Source organism: Passer domesticus, chromosome 11 (genome assembly GCF_036417665.1).
Source record: "Passer domesticus isolate bPasDom1 chromosome 11, bPasDom1.hap1, whole genome shotgun sequence".
Lineage (NCBI taxonomy): Eukaryota > Metazoa > Chordata > Aves > Passeriformes > Passeridae > Passer > Passer domesticus.
Window position 1 is genome coordinate 13,887,284 of NC_087484.1, and position 13,726 is coordinate 13,901,009.

The 13,726-nt window shown below is 38.8% G+C and overlaps 1 long non-coding RNA gene across 1 annotated transcript in view; it reads right to left on the bottom strand.

Annotated features, from left to right (window-relative positions):
- The window catches only part of LOC135278905 (uncharacterized), a 72,307-nt gene that overhangs the window by 19,314 nt on the left and 39,267 nt on the right, over positions 1-13,726 (bottom strand). The gene's annotated exons all lie outside the window — the stretch shown is intronic.

Here is a 13,726-nt window from a genome sequence, read left to right on the forward strand (position 1 = left end):
TTCATGGGCCAGCTCCTCAATTGTGACTTCTGGCAGAACCAGAAAAGGAGGCAAATCAGAAACACCTCAAAATTAAGTCAGGAAACAGCCTGTTCTTATCTCCCCCTGGTATCAGAGAGCTTAATCTATTTGGGCAGGATTCTGTTTATTTGCTATAGATGAAGAAATGGTTACCTGACTGCGTGTAGAACTGAAAAAGAATCTGACATCCAGGCGAGGTTTGCCATCTCCTTGTCACACACCTGCTTCCCATCCGCCTGACTGATGAGTGCTCACAGGGACTCGGGCAATTCTCCAGATATTTGGAGGTATGGCAAGTGCCAGTTGCTCCCACTGTCTCAGGCTGACAGCCTGTGACCAGTCCCTGTGACACCTCAGCTAGGGAAGGAAACGGGGGGGAGCACAAGCTGAAAAGTACTGATGTAATAACATAAGGAAAAATGAACACAGCCATAAAGACAAACTAATTGAAAACCCTTAAATCCCCTTAAATGCATTTAATGAGTTCTTTAAGGAAGCCAAAAGTAAAGACAATTTGAAAGCCGTCACCAGTGTTAGCAATATAAGAAAAGAATATCACTATTTGTTGTATTGAAGACTTCTGGAAGTAATTTTACTGTGATAGCACCATTGAATGCTCTGTAGAAGTGTGTTAAAAGTGGGCTATTAAATGTTTGGATGTTCACATTTATAGAACATTCTGTGAAGATCCTAGGAAGGCTGAAGAAATGACACACTTTTGAGACAACACACAAAAAAAAAACTGATGTCCATAAAGTTCAGCAATGGCTTGGCAACCAAGAAGAACACAAAACAAAAAAAAGCTATCACCAAAAAGTAACCAGCTAAGTGAAAGTAGGCCTATTTCAAAAAGACCCAGAGGATCTGTGCTATATTTTATTTGATTTCTGTGACATATCACAAGTGGCCAAATGCTCCAGAATAAAACAGGACACTGGGTCAGATCCTGATTTTAGTGAGGAACACTGACTGCAGCCCCAAAAGTAAGACACTGAGGTGGAATACTTTGTGTTTCCCAAGTATTTTATCTTGGACAATCAGTGAGTTGCTGAGCAGGATGCACAGATTTAACAATTTTCAGCCTTGAAACAACTTGCTGCATCATCTAAATGACCAGATGTGCACAAGAGTAGAAGAGTTGCATCAAAACCAAACATTGACCATCTATCACATGCAAACATGAAATTTGGAAATCATCATGAAAATTGTAGGCACAGTGTATGATCCAGGAAACCAGACAGGCATAAAACTAAAATACGGAGAAAAGCTTATTATATTTTTATGGTATGCTCACATGCCTAAAATAATATTTTACTGAAACTAGGTCAGAAAGCTCAAAATCTTGCAGTATCAAATGCAGAAAAAATAAACAACAATATTACAACTAAAAAGAGAACTGGCAAAAAAAATCGGGTCCTGTTTTTAAAGTGTTCATAACAGTTTTCCAACATATCTAGTCTCTCAACTGCTCCACTAATTCTACAGACATCTTACACTTGTAAAAAGAAAACTCTCACAATTTTTTTTCTCTTTAAGTGTATAGATATAATTACATCAGATTGACCAGGCATGAAGTTATGGTGTTTGGAAAGCAAAAGCTCAGCTGGAGTTGAGACTTAATTACCAAGAACGAAGAGAGATTCTACAGCCACACTGGTGACAAAATATTCACCTCAGAGTTCGCCCTGCTTTCAGCTGGAGTTGGGACTGAGGTTCCTTCCAAACTGAAGCATCCTCTAATGTTACTATTTTTAATACTGACTATTCCATTAAGTTACATTGGCATTTAGCAACTTAGTTAAATTAATTTATATTATTTGGAAGTACATAGAAAAAGCCCACAAAATTAACTAAATAAAGTTAAAAATATATGCATGATTCAGAAATAAGTTTTGTGAGAGAGAATAAAAGTTTAAAATTTGCTTTTTATAAGTGTTCCCTATTTTGTTAAAGTTCATATCTACAAATTTTGCAGTCATTTGTATTCCATGAATACCCTAATGACCAATTCATCCAAAATTCATCTGTCATTTTTGCATGTATTCATACAATGCTCATTACAAGCTCATTGGACCACTGAGGTCCTTTAGAAACCCATAAAATGGCATAAATTTCTACCACATTCCTGATGTTTCAAAGTTTCTGCTCATTCTCCAAGAGGACAGAAGACATTTTGGTGTACAGGGTAAAACTTTTGGCCTTTTTTAATCTGTGATAAAAATTCTGTTAACATCTATGCACCTGGATATTATTGCATATCACTCCAAGTCAGGGGCCAGACAGACACAGACAGTGGAGAGCACTCTCCTGCAAGGCAGCCAACTTCAGCTGTGGGGGAAGGCAGGAGGAATATATTGGAAAAAGAAATTAAAATTGTTTGCAAAAGTCCCTCACTACAGACTAGTCCTTGTTTGCAAAAGTTGATTCTATGACTGCCATATAAACATTGAGCTAAATTGAACCAGGAGCTGCCTGAACCAAGAGCAGTATGAAATAATCCTACCAGATGGGGATTCTAAACATTACATTTCTGACCCTGATACAATAAACAGTGTGCAAACAGATAGACACCTTATTTAGACATGCATTAACACATTTTTAGGAGAAATGTGTGTTTTCTGACAGTTCTATTCAGCTCTCTTCAAATGAATGATGAATTGCTTGTGCTTTTAAACACAGTGAACTGGGAAGTTAAACTAAATAGAGATGTGTGCTTTCCATACCTTCCCAAAGCATAGTTTTATGTCACTTAAAAGGAAAACATTGGAAGGAACACAGAAATATGTAAACAGTATTTCTGTTGCTAGAGCTGTTTTCTGCAGGCTCCTCTGTGCTAACAGCAGCCTCAGAAGCAGCAAGGTCCTCAGAAAACAGAAAAAGGGGTTGAAATCCAAATGCTAGATCTTTGAAATTTCAGCAAGATGTAGAAAGGTTAAAAAGCCTGGGCTCTGAAGGGAGACAGACCCACACAAACCAGACCAGCTTGAATTCTCTTAATCCAGCCAAGAGAAAAATGTAACCACATGACAATATCCACACAGAAGATGGAACAGGTAGAAATAATAACATCTTGACCATCTAGCCCAAGAACTTAAAAATCTTTAATTGCCACTCACAAGAGCAGTGATTTCAACTTCTTCCTATGAAGAACTGCAGTTCTTCAGACTATTATTTCTACATCTGCCACATGTGGTGAACCTTCAGGGACTGTAAGATCACAAGCACTTCATAACAAAACTGTGTTAAATCTGTCGAAACTCCAGTGTACATGTTAATATTTGCCCTTGCAGGAGAGTTATGGAAACTTCTGTGCTTGACCCTGATATTAAGCCAATTCACAAATACTACTCTGTGGGATGATTTTGCTTTTCCTTGGACAAAAAATTTCAGGCTGTTTATTTCACTTAAATGCATATATTTATTCCTCAAGTAAAAACAGCAGTTCTGGGATCAAAATTTGAGGTACTATTTCCCTGCCAGAAGTAGGCCAAGTGAAAGCAGAACTGTATAAATATTCAATTCCTATGTTACATTATTCTTCATTCTAAGCTCATGGCTTCCTGACACCAAGACCTGTAAGAATAGTCACATTTTTGGAGTCCCCTGGGTCACACAAAAGAAACTTGCTCTAAAGAGATATCAAATATTGAAAAGCTGGGGCTTTTCTCTAATAAATATCTCTTCAATGAGGGTGAAAATTATTTTCTACAACAAAATGGCTCAGACACAAAATGTCAGCCTGTGCCCTGGGCATTTGTAGGTAACACCTCAGGATTCCAGGTACCTGAGCCCTTATGCTTCACACATCTCTGTGCTGGGACTTCATACCAGGACAGCAGTGTGCATTATGGATTTCCTAAAGAACATCAGGACAAGGAAGAGGCATCATCTCATCCAGCCTATGTTCTCCAGAACAGTAATGTTTTCTTTTCAGTACCCCTGGTCAATGCTGGTGACCCCAAATGGTGGAAAGAAGTAAAAAACTTAAAAGCAGGAACAGAAAACAATGATCAAAACAAACATTAATAAGACAATGATTGAATGCCTGGAGATCAGCCCAGCAAGGACAGCCACAGCAGCAGATTAAACAGAAGTACAAGCCTCAGTTTAATCACAGGTTTCACAGGCTTATATACTATGACTGTCTCTATCCAACCAGTAGAATTTTAATCATCAGTTTCCTGTTTTTCTTCCCTGTTATTTTGATCTCAACATGGTTCCAACCTGTCAGGTAATAGGGATTTAAAGCTTAATTAGTTATGAACAGGAATAAGTTTGATTTCACTCCATGGAATTTCACACTTACTGATTATAATCACAGAAAAATAAAACAGAAATCTGAAGTATGATCCTAGAGTGACAATACTGGAAATTATTCTAATGATTTTTCCAAAGTCTAACTGTAGACTTGTTGGAAACTACCATTTCCAAACTACTTGTAGTAGGTATCAAACTAAACCCAGGAAACCTGGGTTCAATTACCAATCTCATGTAAATCTGAAGAGTCGTTTTTCTAAACTGATAAAGAGGGACTGCTTATCTAACAGTTCCTTATTTCTTAGTCTTGCCTGCACAATCCTGCTTTGATTTGTTCTAAGCTTGGGGAAGAGCACAGGCTTGAGAACCACTCCAGCAGCAGGTGTTCAACATTTGAAGAACACACCAAGCAGCTGCTGTTTCCTCTTGCTCAGCAAGGATCCTACACTTAGCCAGGGCAGCACAGAAAAACACTCACTAGAGAGAAGTAGGACAGAAAACCTTAAAGAAGTAAAGCATTTGGGGAAATACAATTTTTAACACTGATTAAGAAAACTTTACAGGAAATATCAGCTAGGAAAAACCTTAAATCAAATTAGCTGGGGTGTACTGATTCTTGCCAATATTTTTATATTTTTTTCTTTACTTTCTCTTTTTTTTCTCTCCTGGTAGCCCTTCACATTTCTGTTTCAAATTGTCAAGTTCCTATTGTTTTGCATATCCAAAATATCCTTAAAGAATGAAAAGAAAATTCTGCAGTACACTCTCCTTCCCCAAGCTATTTGCTATCCAAATCTCCAGCTAATAAGATGCTCTTCACCAAGAGGCTGCTAAATCACATCTACCTCCAAAAGTGACATGCAGCTGAGTGAGTGCTGCAAGCTCTCAGCTTGAGACAGAAATTGTGGATAAGAGAAGGGTAAGCAGTATATTTAGTTAGCCATTAATCTGGGCTAAGAACACAGACTATCAGGAAAATTGCCTTCCACTACCACTTACTGCAGTTACAGCTACATTTTATAAATGTAACCATTAGCATGTTCTACTTCAGGCTAAGGGAGATAACCAGAACACAAACACTGGTGTGTGTAACATTCCAACAGAAAATGCTTTATTTTTAAGGGAAACAAAAGGTGAAATACATTTGACTAATGCACACTGATGCTGACTCTTCCATGAGTGAGTTATGTGCAACATCCATCAAAGCTGAGCGTGAGGAAGAAATAATGAATTTATGGATGCATGAACCATGAACATTTCTTATGTTTTATAGATGTGTGGCCACTATGGGAGGAATTTAAGCAGGCGGGAACAGGCTAGTTACTGCACAGTAGAGACATAACTTAATGATGGTTTGGAAAGCAGATGCTTTTCACTTTATGAAAAAAAAGGCTAGTAATGGATAAAGAAAGAAGACCTGTTTTCAAAAAGAGAGAATGGTCTTTCACCATTGTTTGCCTGTGCATAGGGAGGCAAGAACTGGATTTTCAGTACTCTCTTATTCCCAAACTGGCCTTAAGAGTAATTTCAAAGTCCACTGAAAGAATTAAGTTCTCCTTAACTGTGTCACTGTCTGCACAGCTGCAGCATCTTAGAGAAATATTTGGCTTCATGTGCTCTAAATTTATGTTTAGTTTCCCTGTCATAACTGTTACCCTTCCATAGCAGAAGTTTAGACTTCTGTTTCACTGCAATATGTCTACAAGGTTTTTTTTGTCTTCAGTTTGTTTAGTACCAAAGGCAAATCTGGGGGAAGTTGATAAACCACAGCTGCATTTGCTTGTGAAACAGCCAGGCTTAGCTCACAGAAAATCTCTTGGAGTTTGCAATCCACCATGGAAACTTGGGCTTGGAGACTTTGTCCTGCCAAGTTTCCATGGTCAGGTTTGCAGCTGATATTGCTGAACCTCCTGTCAATGAACTTCCAGAAAGGGGGAGGAGAGAAAGAGGAGCCACAGCTGTGAGAAGCCCTCACTCCCCAGACCCAGCCCAAGGCAGAGGTGTCAGTGTGGGTGGAGCAGATTGCTGGCTGCTGCGCGCTCCAGAGTCCACACTGTGGTCACAGCTGCTCCACTGGTGTGGGAGGCAAACTGCAACCTGCCCAAGCTGGCTTCACTCTTACTCATCAGCACCTCTCTGGAGAAACTGGAGTAATCCTTGAAGAATTAGAAACAAGCTGCTACACGCATGATAATGTGTTCATCGGGAGTAAAGGGAATAAATTACTTCACTTTGTGAGCTTGCAAGTTACTGAAACCAGTTCTTATGGTTAAGTTCTGCAATTTTTATTATAATCAAATTAATGATAAAATTTATTACTCCCTAAATGCAGAGCTCTGTGCATGACACAAAACGATATTTTTTTCCCAAACCATCTGTACACAGGATTATTGAAACTTCCTTTTGTATTCCTTTTTCACTACCCCATCCACCAGACAAGTGTTACACCCGTGGCGGGGCAGGGTGGGGGAGGAGAGGGGAAAAAGAGGCAAAATTTTCCATGCTGTGCAACAGCACTGTCAAACAGGTCATGGAGCTCATAGCCAAGCAAAATGGAGCAAAACAGACTAAAGGTATTCACAGAACTGCAAGTTATTTTGGTAGTGAATTTCCATAATTCACTCAGTGTCAGCTAGAAGATAACGATGGCTGTGATTACCACCACAACACACACCTGCTCACTCTGCACATAATTCCTGGTTTTGATGGACTGATGACTTTGCAACTCTATCCAAAGACTAAGTCTGGCCCTACACGTTTAGGACACAGCAGTACCAACAGAAGGCACTGCTCTTCACACTCAGCTGAACAAAAGCAGGTAGCCTGTTCATCAGTTTCTAATGCTCACACAGGGAAATGTTTATGTCCAGAGCCCAGCCTCTTCTACTGGCAGTGAGAAAAGATGACTGAAAGGGACAGGACAGGAATTATATTTGAAGGCAGGCTTGCAGGAGACAGGGAGCACCAATCACACCAATAACAGCAGAACACACTAACAATGTGGGATATTACATATAAATAGCCCTAGAAAGCCTTGATTCCAGTTCAGTTTATAGAGACTGAAGCTTCCCAAAGTAGAAAAACATTTGTGCTTAAGTGCTGAGAGACCCGTTGTGGGCACAAGTCTGCTTCTGACACCTGTTCAGAACACAGCAGTCCCTTAGCAGAAATGGCTGAGGGAGTGACAAGTGCAGGAGGGTTGTCCCAAAAAGGTGGCATCATCTGACAGCTACCTAGGAGTCTCTGAAGCGACCACGTGGTGCCAAACCACCTTCTGAAGAAAAACTTCTATGTACAGTGAATCCCAGTCATCCCCCTTCCCCCATTCTCCCTTGAGTTTCATGACTGCCAAGGTTATAATTAACCCAGGAAGCTGATTAGAACATTGTTATTCTCTGCTGCACAGTTGACTATTGTAGTACAGATGGAATTATTTTCCATGTATACTAAAACACTTGAACTGTAACCAGCTCAGGTGACAGCTGTGTGTTTGACTGGGTTCAATTTACAATGTCAACGGATAACACACCCCAGCGATAAAGACAAGTCTAAATTCTGGGGCTTAGGAGTATGAGTTATTTTGAAAAGGTCTCAAAAGTCAAGGTCAGAAACTTTGGAGAAGATCTAAGCAGCAAATGCACAAACTTATCCCACGCCTCACCAAAGAATGTCTGTCTTGTCTCATTTAAAGTTCTTATGGAGAATAAGGATGAGTAACTTTTAATAATTACATGAATATTGACATTTCAGTTGATAAAGGTCATTTTAATGATTGCATATTAAAGATTAACTGTATTTAAGATCTAATAAAAAGTTGCTATAATTTAAATGTTCTTTTGCCTATATACTCAGTAGTACAGTCCTATGAAGATCCTGAACATAGAAGTACACAGAGTGCAGCTCTGCGAGAGAGTTTTCTCTTAATCCAGAATTATTTAATACAATGCTGATTTGGATTTGGCTATGCAAACAGGACTATTTAGGTTCTGCATACTTAGTTATCACTGAAAACAAAGCATGTTTATAAAACACCAGAACAGCATTTTTTAGCCACCAGAGAGAGAAAAAACAAAGTGAAAATAACTTTTTTCTCTCTTTCTGCACAAATTGTATCACATCCTACCAATGAGATCCAGACTATTCAAAGAGGTGAGCAGCCCCGTACACTTTATCTGTATGTCTAAGCTTTTTATATTTCATCTAAGAGGATAGGGTGCTATTTATGCTTCCTAAAATGGAAGGAGCAGCATGGCAGTATTAACAAAGCCCAACTTTAATCCAAATATGTTAACAGACATTTTTTTAACCTAGTCAGTGGATAAAGAGAAAGGATCCTCCTGTTAAGACTCAGATTATACTTTCCTGAAGTGGTGTCTGCCATCATCATCCTCATCCGCAGAAGAGCATAAGGAAACTGGATTCCCTGGTCTAAAATTAACCCACATAAAATCCCTCTCCTTCCCTGCACCACTCCCCTTCCAACTCACCCTACATACGTTTGTTTTCAGCCAAAAGAAAAAATAGTTTAGTTTGTTTGTCTCATGGGTGTGGGTGTGCTGTGTGTGCTCCTTTCAGCTCTCTGCATTCACAGCAAAGTGTGAATACAACATGGTTATCCAGGCTAATCAGCTGCAGGGAGTTATTGGCATAGTCAGTCATGGACAGGGTTTGGAGAGACTTACTGCACCAAGTTCTTCAATGTTAGTGTGAAAAAACAGCAACACAATAAAGGGAAATAAATCTCCTTTTGGGTGTGCTTATCTCTTTGTAACTCCTGAGAAAATACTTCAGCACTTTTCAGATCAACTGCAATTTTTCCAAGGTCAGAAAAGAGGCCAAGCAAAATTCAGAAGAAACTAAAGTTCTGAAAGCTAAATTACCTCCACTCTCAAAGAAAATTGTGCAAAATTATGCCTTTAAATTCAGAGAGCAGCAAATATAGAACTCTTGGTAACCTTAGACACCAGCAGGTATTTATTTATACCTGAGAAATCCTTCACCCTTCTGGAATAAAAGAATTTCTGTGCTTGTTCAAGCTGACATGTTAATTCTGTCTCCAATTATCCTGTACATTCCAGTGAATGGATAAATACCCCGTGCTCTAACAGCCACATCAGGCACCACCAGAGGAGCAGAGCTATTCGAGATGGTGCAAAGCACTATTCCATGATACCTGTAGTGCTGTGTGCTACCAACAGATCCTCAAGTGGCTTCAGGTACTCCCCGTGTCAATCCTACCTGAGCTGCAGTTACAGTGTGCTGCTATTTGAGGAACACACCAAAGCCAGGATGTGTTCTACTTAAATAAATATGTACTGCAGGTACAGAACTACCACAGCAAAGCAGCTAGATATTGTTCAGTTGTGTGAAGGTCTTTGCCACCAGATAGAATAAATTAGTAGACAAAATAAACTAATCATCCTTTAACAGAAGAGCAGTGACAGGAAAGCTGTATTTTTCATGCATTATTTCAAAATTTTCCAGTTTATACAAGTGCTGGCTCCTTTGTCACTTCTTTCTATCACATGAACAAAATAAATACATTTTTCAAGTGTGGTTTATAGGAAATTTGTAGCCAAGAGATGAAATAATTCACAAAGTAAAAATTTTCTAGATTCCCAAAACATTACTAATTTTCATTCTATTAAAAGATGAATTACACACACTTCTGAAAAAGTTTGTTTAATCCCATGACCATAAAACAACTAGACTCTCCAGAACAAGTGAGGTCTAAATTATACACATATGAATATATGTATTTTAAAGTGAAAAAATATAAAAGGTCAGTGTGATTTAAAGTAAGAAAGAACCCTAAATCTAAAGAAACTAACGGAAGTTAAGGTCTCTTTTTTGATGAAAAGGTCAATTTTGATTGACTTGTTCAAAATGGTGTCATTTACATTTGGAAATACATCTTTAAAAAAAAAAATTCCTACTGCTGCTCTTAGTGTGTCCTCTCCCATTACACAATTTCTGAAAACAGTTTCAAGAGAAATGTGAGTAATTCTAGACTGACTGATTGGCCTCAAGAGAGTAAAAGGGGTTGTGTTAGTTTTCACTAGCATGAAGCAGAGAGGAGTTCTCCTCTAAGTAACTGGAAAACTTGCTGAGTAGGATTATTATCTTTTTATACTGCATAATGTTCTGGGCATGGGCCAGCTTTTCCAGAGACAGCTATCCATCTGCTTAACTGGAGTGCATTGAAATTCCCTGCTCCCCTATCATCAATTTCCTCACTCTCACACCTCCATTCTGACCAGAGAGCATCACAAAATCAGGTAAAGTCATAATTGCTTCAAGTGCTTCTTGGTGGTTTGGAAGAGACCTATACTTTTTCCAAGCAGCAGCAAATCAGCCAGATAATATTATGCCAATAACTAAAAGCCGGCAGAATAGAAAATTTCAGAATTAAAAGTGGTTGAATGCATTTTAACAGCATAGAAAACACTCCCTTCCCTTCTGCAGCCTGAATGTTCATGTACCTGCATGTACCATGCCCTTCCTGAAAGCCTCAGAAAAGGAATTTAGGAGTTAATCTAACACTCTCCAGAAGCCTCCTCCTCTCCCAGAATTAAGCAGAATCAACAGAAGCACAGAGATTCTTTGTGATAAAAGCCTCCATACATCATTTCTAAATTTAAGGTTTGGTCGCTTCTTTGTTCCTCAGTGTTTTTCATACAGCTGCAAGACCTTAGGAAAGTGCAGACTGATTTAGCCAAGATACTTTGGAGCTGGCTCTCAGTGCCAGCAGAGATGCCAGGGAATGGGGGTGTGAGCACAGAGCCACTGCCCAGTCACACCCTCAGCTTCTGCTGAGCCCAGCACTGCTGCTCAGCTCCTCCAGATGCGCCAGTGCAGATCACAGGTGTCCCTGGTGCAGCAAGGCAGTGCTGCTCAGGTATTAATACATCTCTTGTTCATGTCAAAATAACCTCCCTCAAGTTCCTGAAATTGATCAGCTGGAAAAAGAAAGAAGCAGTACAGGAAAACAGTTTTTTCTATCATTCTTTCCAACTATTTCTTCTACAAATACAAAGTCAGTACTCTCTTGTACAGCTCTACACTCTCTCTGAGCACTCAGGGCATCCTGATCTTTTTCATGTCTACTCTGTGATGCAGGTCATAAACAACATCAACCCAAAAGATGTTATTGCAGCTGTCTCAGTTATGAGGAACCACTCCTTGAACGCAGTTTTTTGCTTCAGTTTCTAAATGAAATTTTATTGAAGTGATCTGCTTTAGCTGTCAAACTTTCTGATATTTTATCCTACATAAACAGATCATGGCAGTATAATTTTCAGAGGAAACGGAGATGAATTATCATAGAAGATTTTCTGAGATCTTTCTAAACAGACATTGTATTGTCCTTGGTAATAATGGATGAGACCCACTTGACCAACTTTGAAAAGTGGGATAATTCAGGTACAGGACGTACAGGAGGCTGCTGCACGTGAGCACTCAAAAAGCTCCAAGTGATTGCCAGAAAAAGCAGATCTGTTTCTGGGAAGTATTACCATTTCCCAGACACAAATAACACATGAGCTTTCTGTTAGGAATTATGTGACACAACAACTAAAAAAAAAAAAAAAAAAAAAGCCACTTATGTTAATTATCACATGTGAAAAAACAAAACCTCAGACCACTGGTTAGAAAATGAGAAGCAACAGCCTGATTTTTACAAGACCAAAAACAACCCAACATTATGTAACTTGTGAATAAACTGAACTGCAGTTATTGCATTTGCAGGCAAAAAACCAAACATTTTCTTCACAAAACAAAACACAGCTCAGTAAATCTTCCTTAAGTCAATCCTGAAATTCTAATGTTCAAAATTCCCTGTGCTCTCAAGGCATTCTACAAACCCTTGTACACCCTCAAGGGAAAAATATCTAACCCAAATGTGGTTATGGGACATGCCATTGTTCCAATCATTGGTACAGGTAATCCTATAATAACCACCAAAGTTTTATCTTCTAGATTTCACTTTTTATTGATACATTTCCCAGAACATTCAAGTTGCTTTTCCTAATTTGGAGCAATCAGAGTACAAGGCCGCATATATTTTTCCTTTTCCTCTGACACAGCTAGATGTAGGAGAACTCCTGTGGATAATGACCTTATTATAAATAACTGTACAGTGACAATAACAGGTATCATCTGTAACTAGGATTTGTTAAAATTCACTGAGCAGAAATTTTCCAAGGTGGCTGCAGGAGATGCCTGCTGAACACAGGGTTCTTTGTACACTTAAACAGATGTTCATCCTGCTTATTCGTTATAATCTGCTAAAAGTATCTTAGCTAGAAACATCTTAAGAACAATTTTATCAGCTTAACTGTACAGTAAGGAATAGAACCTGGGACATGATTAGAGCACAAAGAATTATAAAAGGCTTGAATATGTGCCACATATAAGTTGGCATTAAGCCGACCCAAAAAAATAACCATTTTTCTTTTCAGAAGGATGCTTCTTCATAGAATTGCAACATGTAAGTTAATGGCTCTTATAAATCTTCAGTATGAACATAAAAAACATAATGAAACTTAATGAGACTTAACTATGATGTAAATCTTAATTCATCTAACTCCAACCAGTGATTTCCAGGGATTTTTATGGCAGTATTTTTAAAGCTGTTTTCTAATGAACAAGAGATTTTCTCTCACAGTGTCTCTTTAGGTTGCCTTATAAGTTGTCCAGCAGTGAAACACCCCTTGCATTCTAGAATTCTGTATGTCACAAATGGAAGACGACAGCTGCTTTGATTTACCTTCTTATATTCAGCTATCTTGCCCCCCATTTAATGCAGAAACTATTAAGAGGATTAGGTAAATAGATTCCATTTTCTATGTGCCAATCAATATTAGAGTCAATGTGTTTTTTGTGTTCATAAACAGAAAACAGCACAAGTTAATTGCAAAACCACATATCACAAATGGCTACAAATCTGCTTTAACTATCTCCATTTTTCTTTATTTCACAATGGCTTTAGTAACCTTCGCCCTGAACCATAAACCCTGATTAGGGGCACTAAATGACTGGAATGTTCCTGGGAGCTGATTACATGCAGTTTGCTTATGGCTTATCAAGTCTTATCTGCTGATAATGTCTTCTTCATCTCCCTTCCTCAGAATACCAGCAGTGAAATACAGGAAATATTCCACTGGTTTTATCAGAGACATAAATGAACTGCATCTTCACTGCTATAATTCTCTGTGGTCTAAGGAAACAACAGCTCTTTGCCAGCTTATCCACCCTGACACTGTGTTTACAAAGCACACACTCTAGATTCCACTGATGGATATTTATTTGGGTTTAAACATGACAGGACATATTTGTTTTGAACTGGACTTTTCCACAGAGGTATCATCACCAAAGCCAACAAACAACCTCCAAACAAAATAAAAGCCCAACAAAGACATCCCTGCCTCCCCAAGCCCCTCCCCCCTCC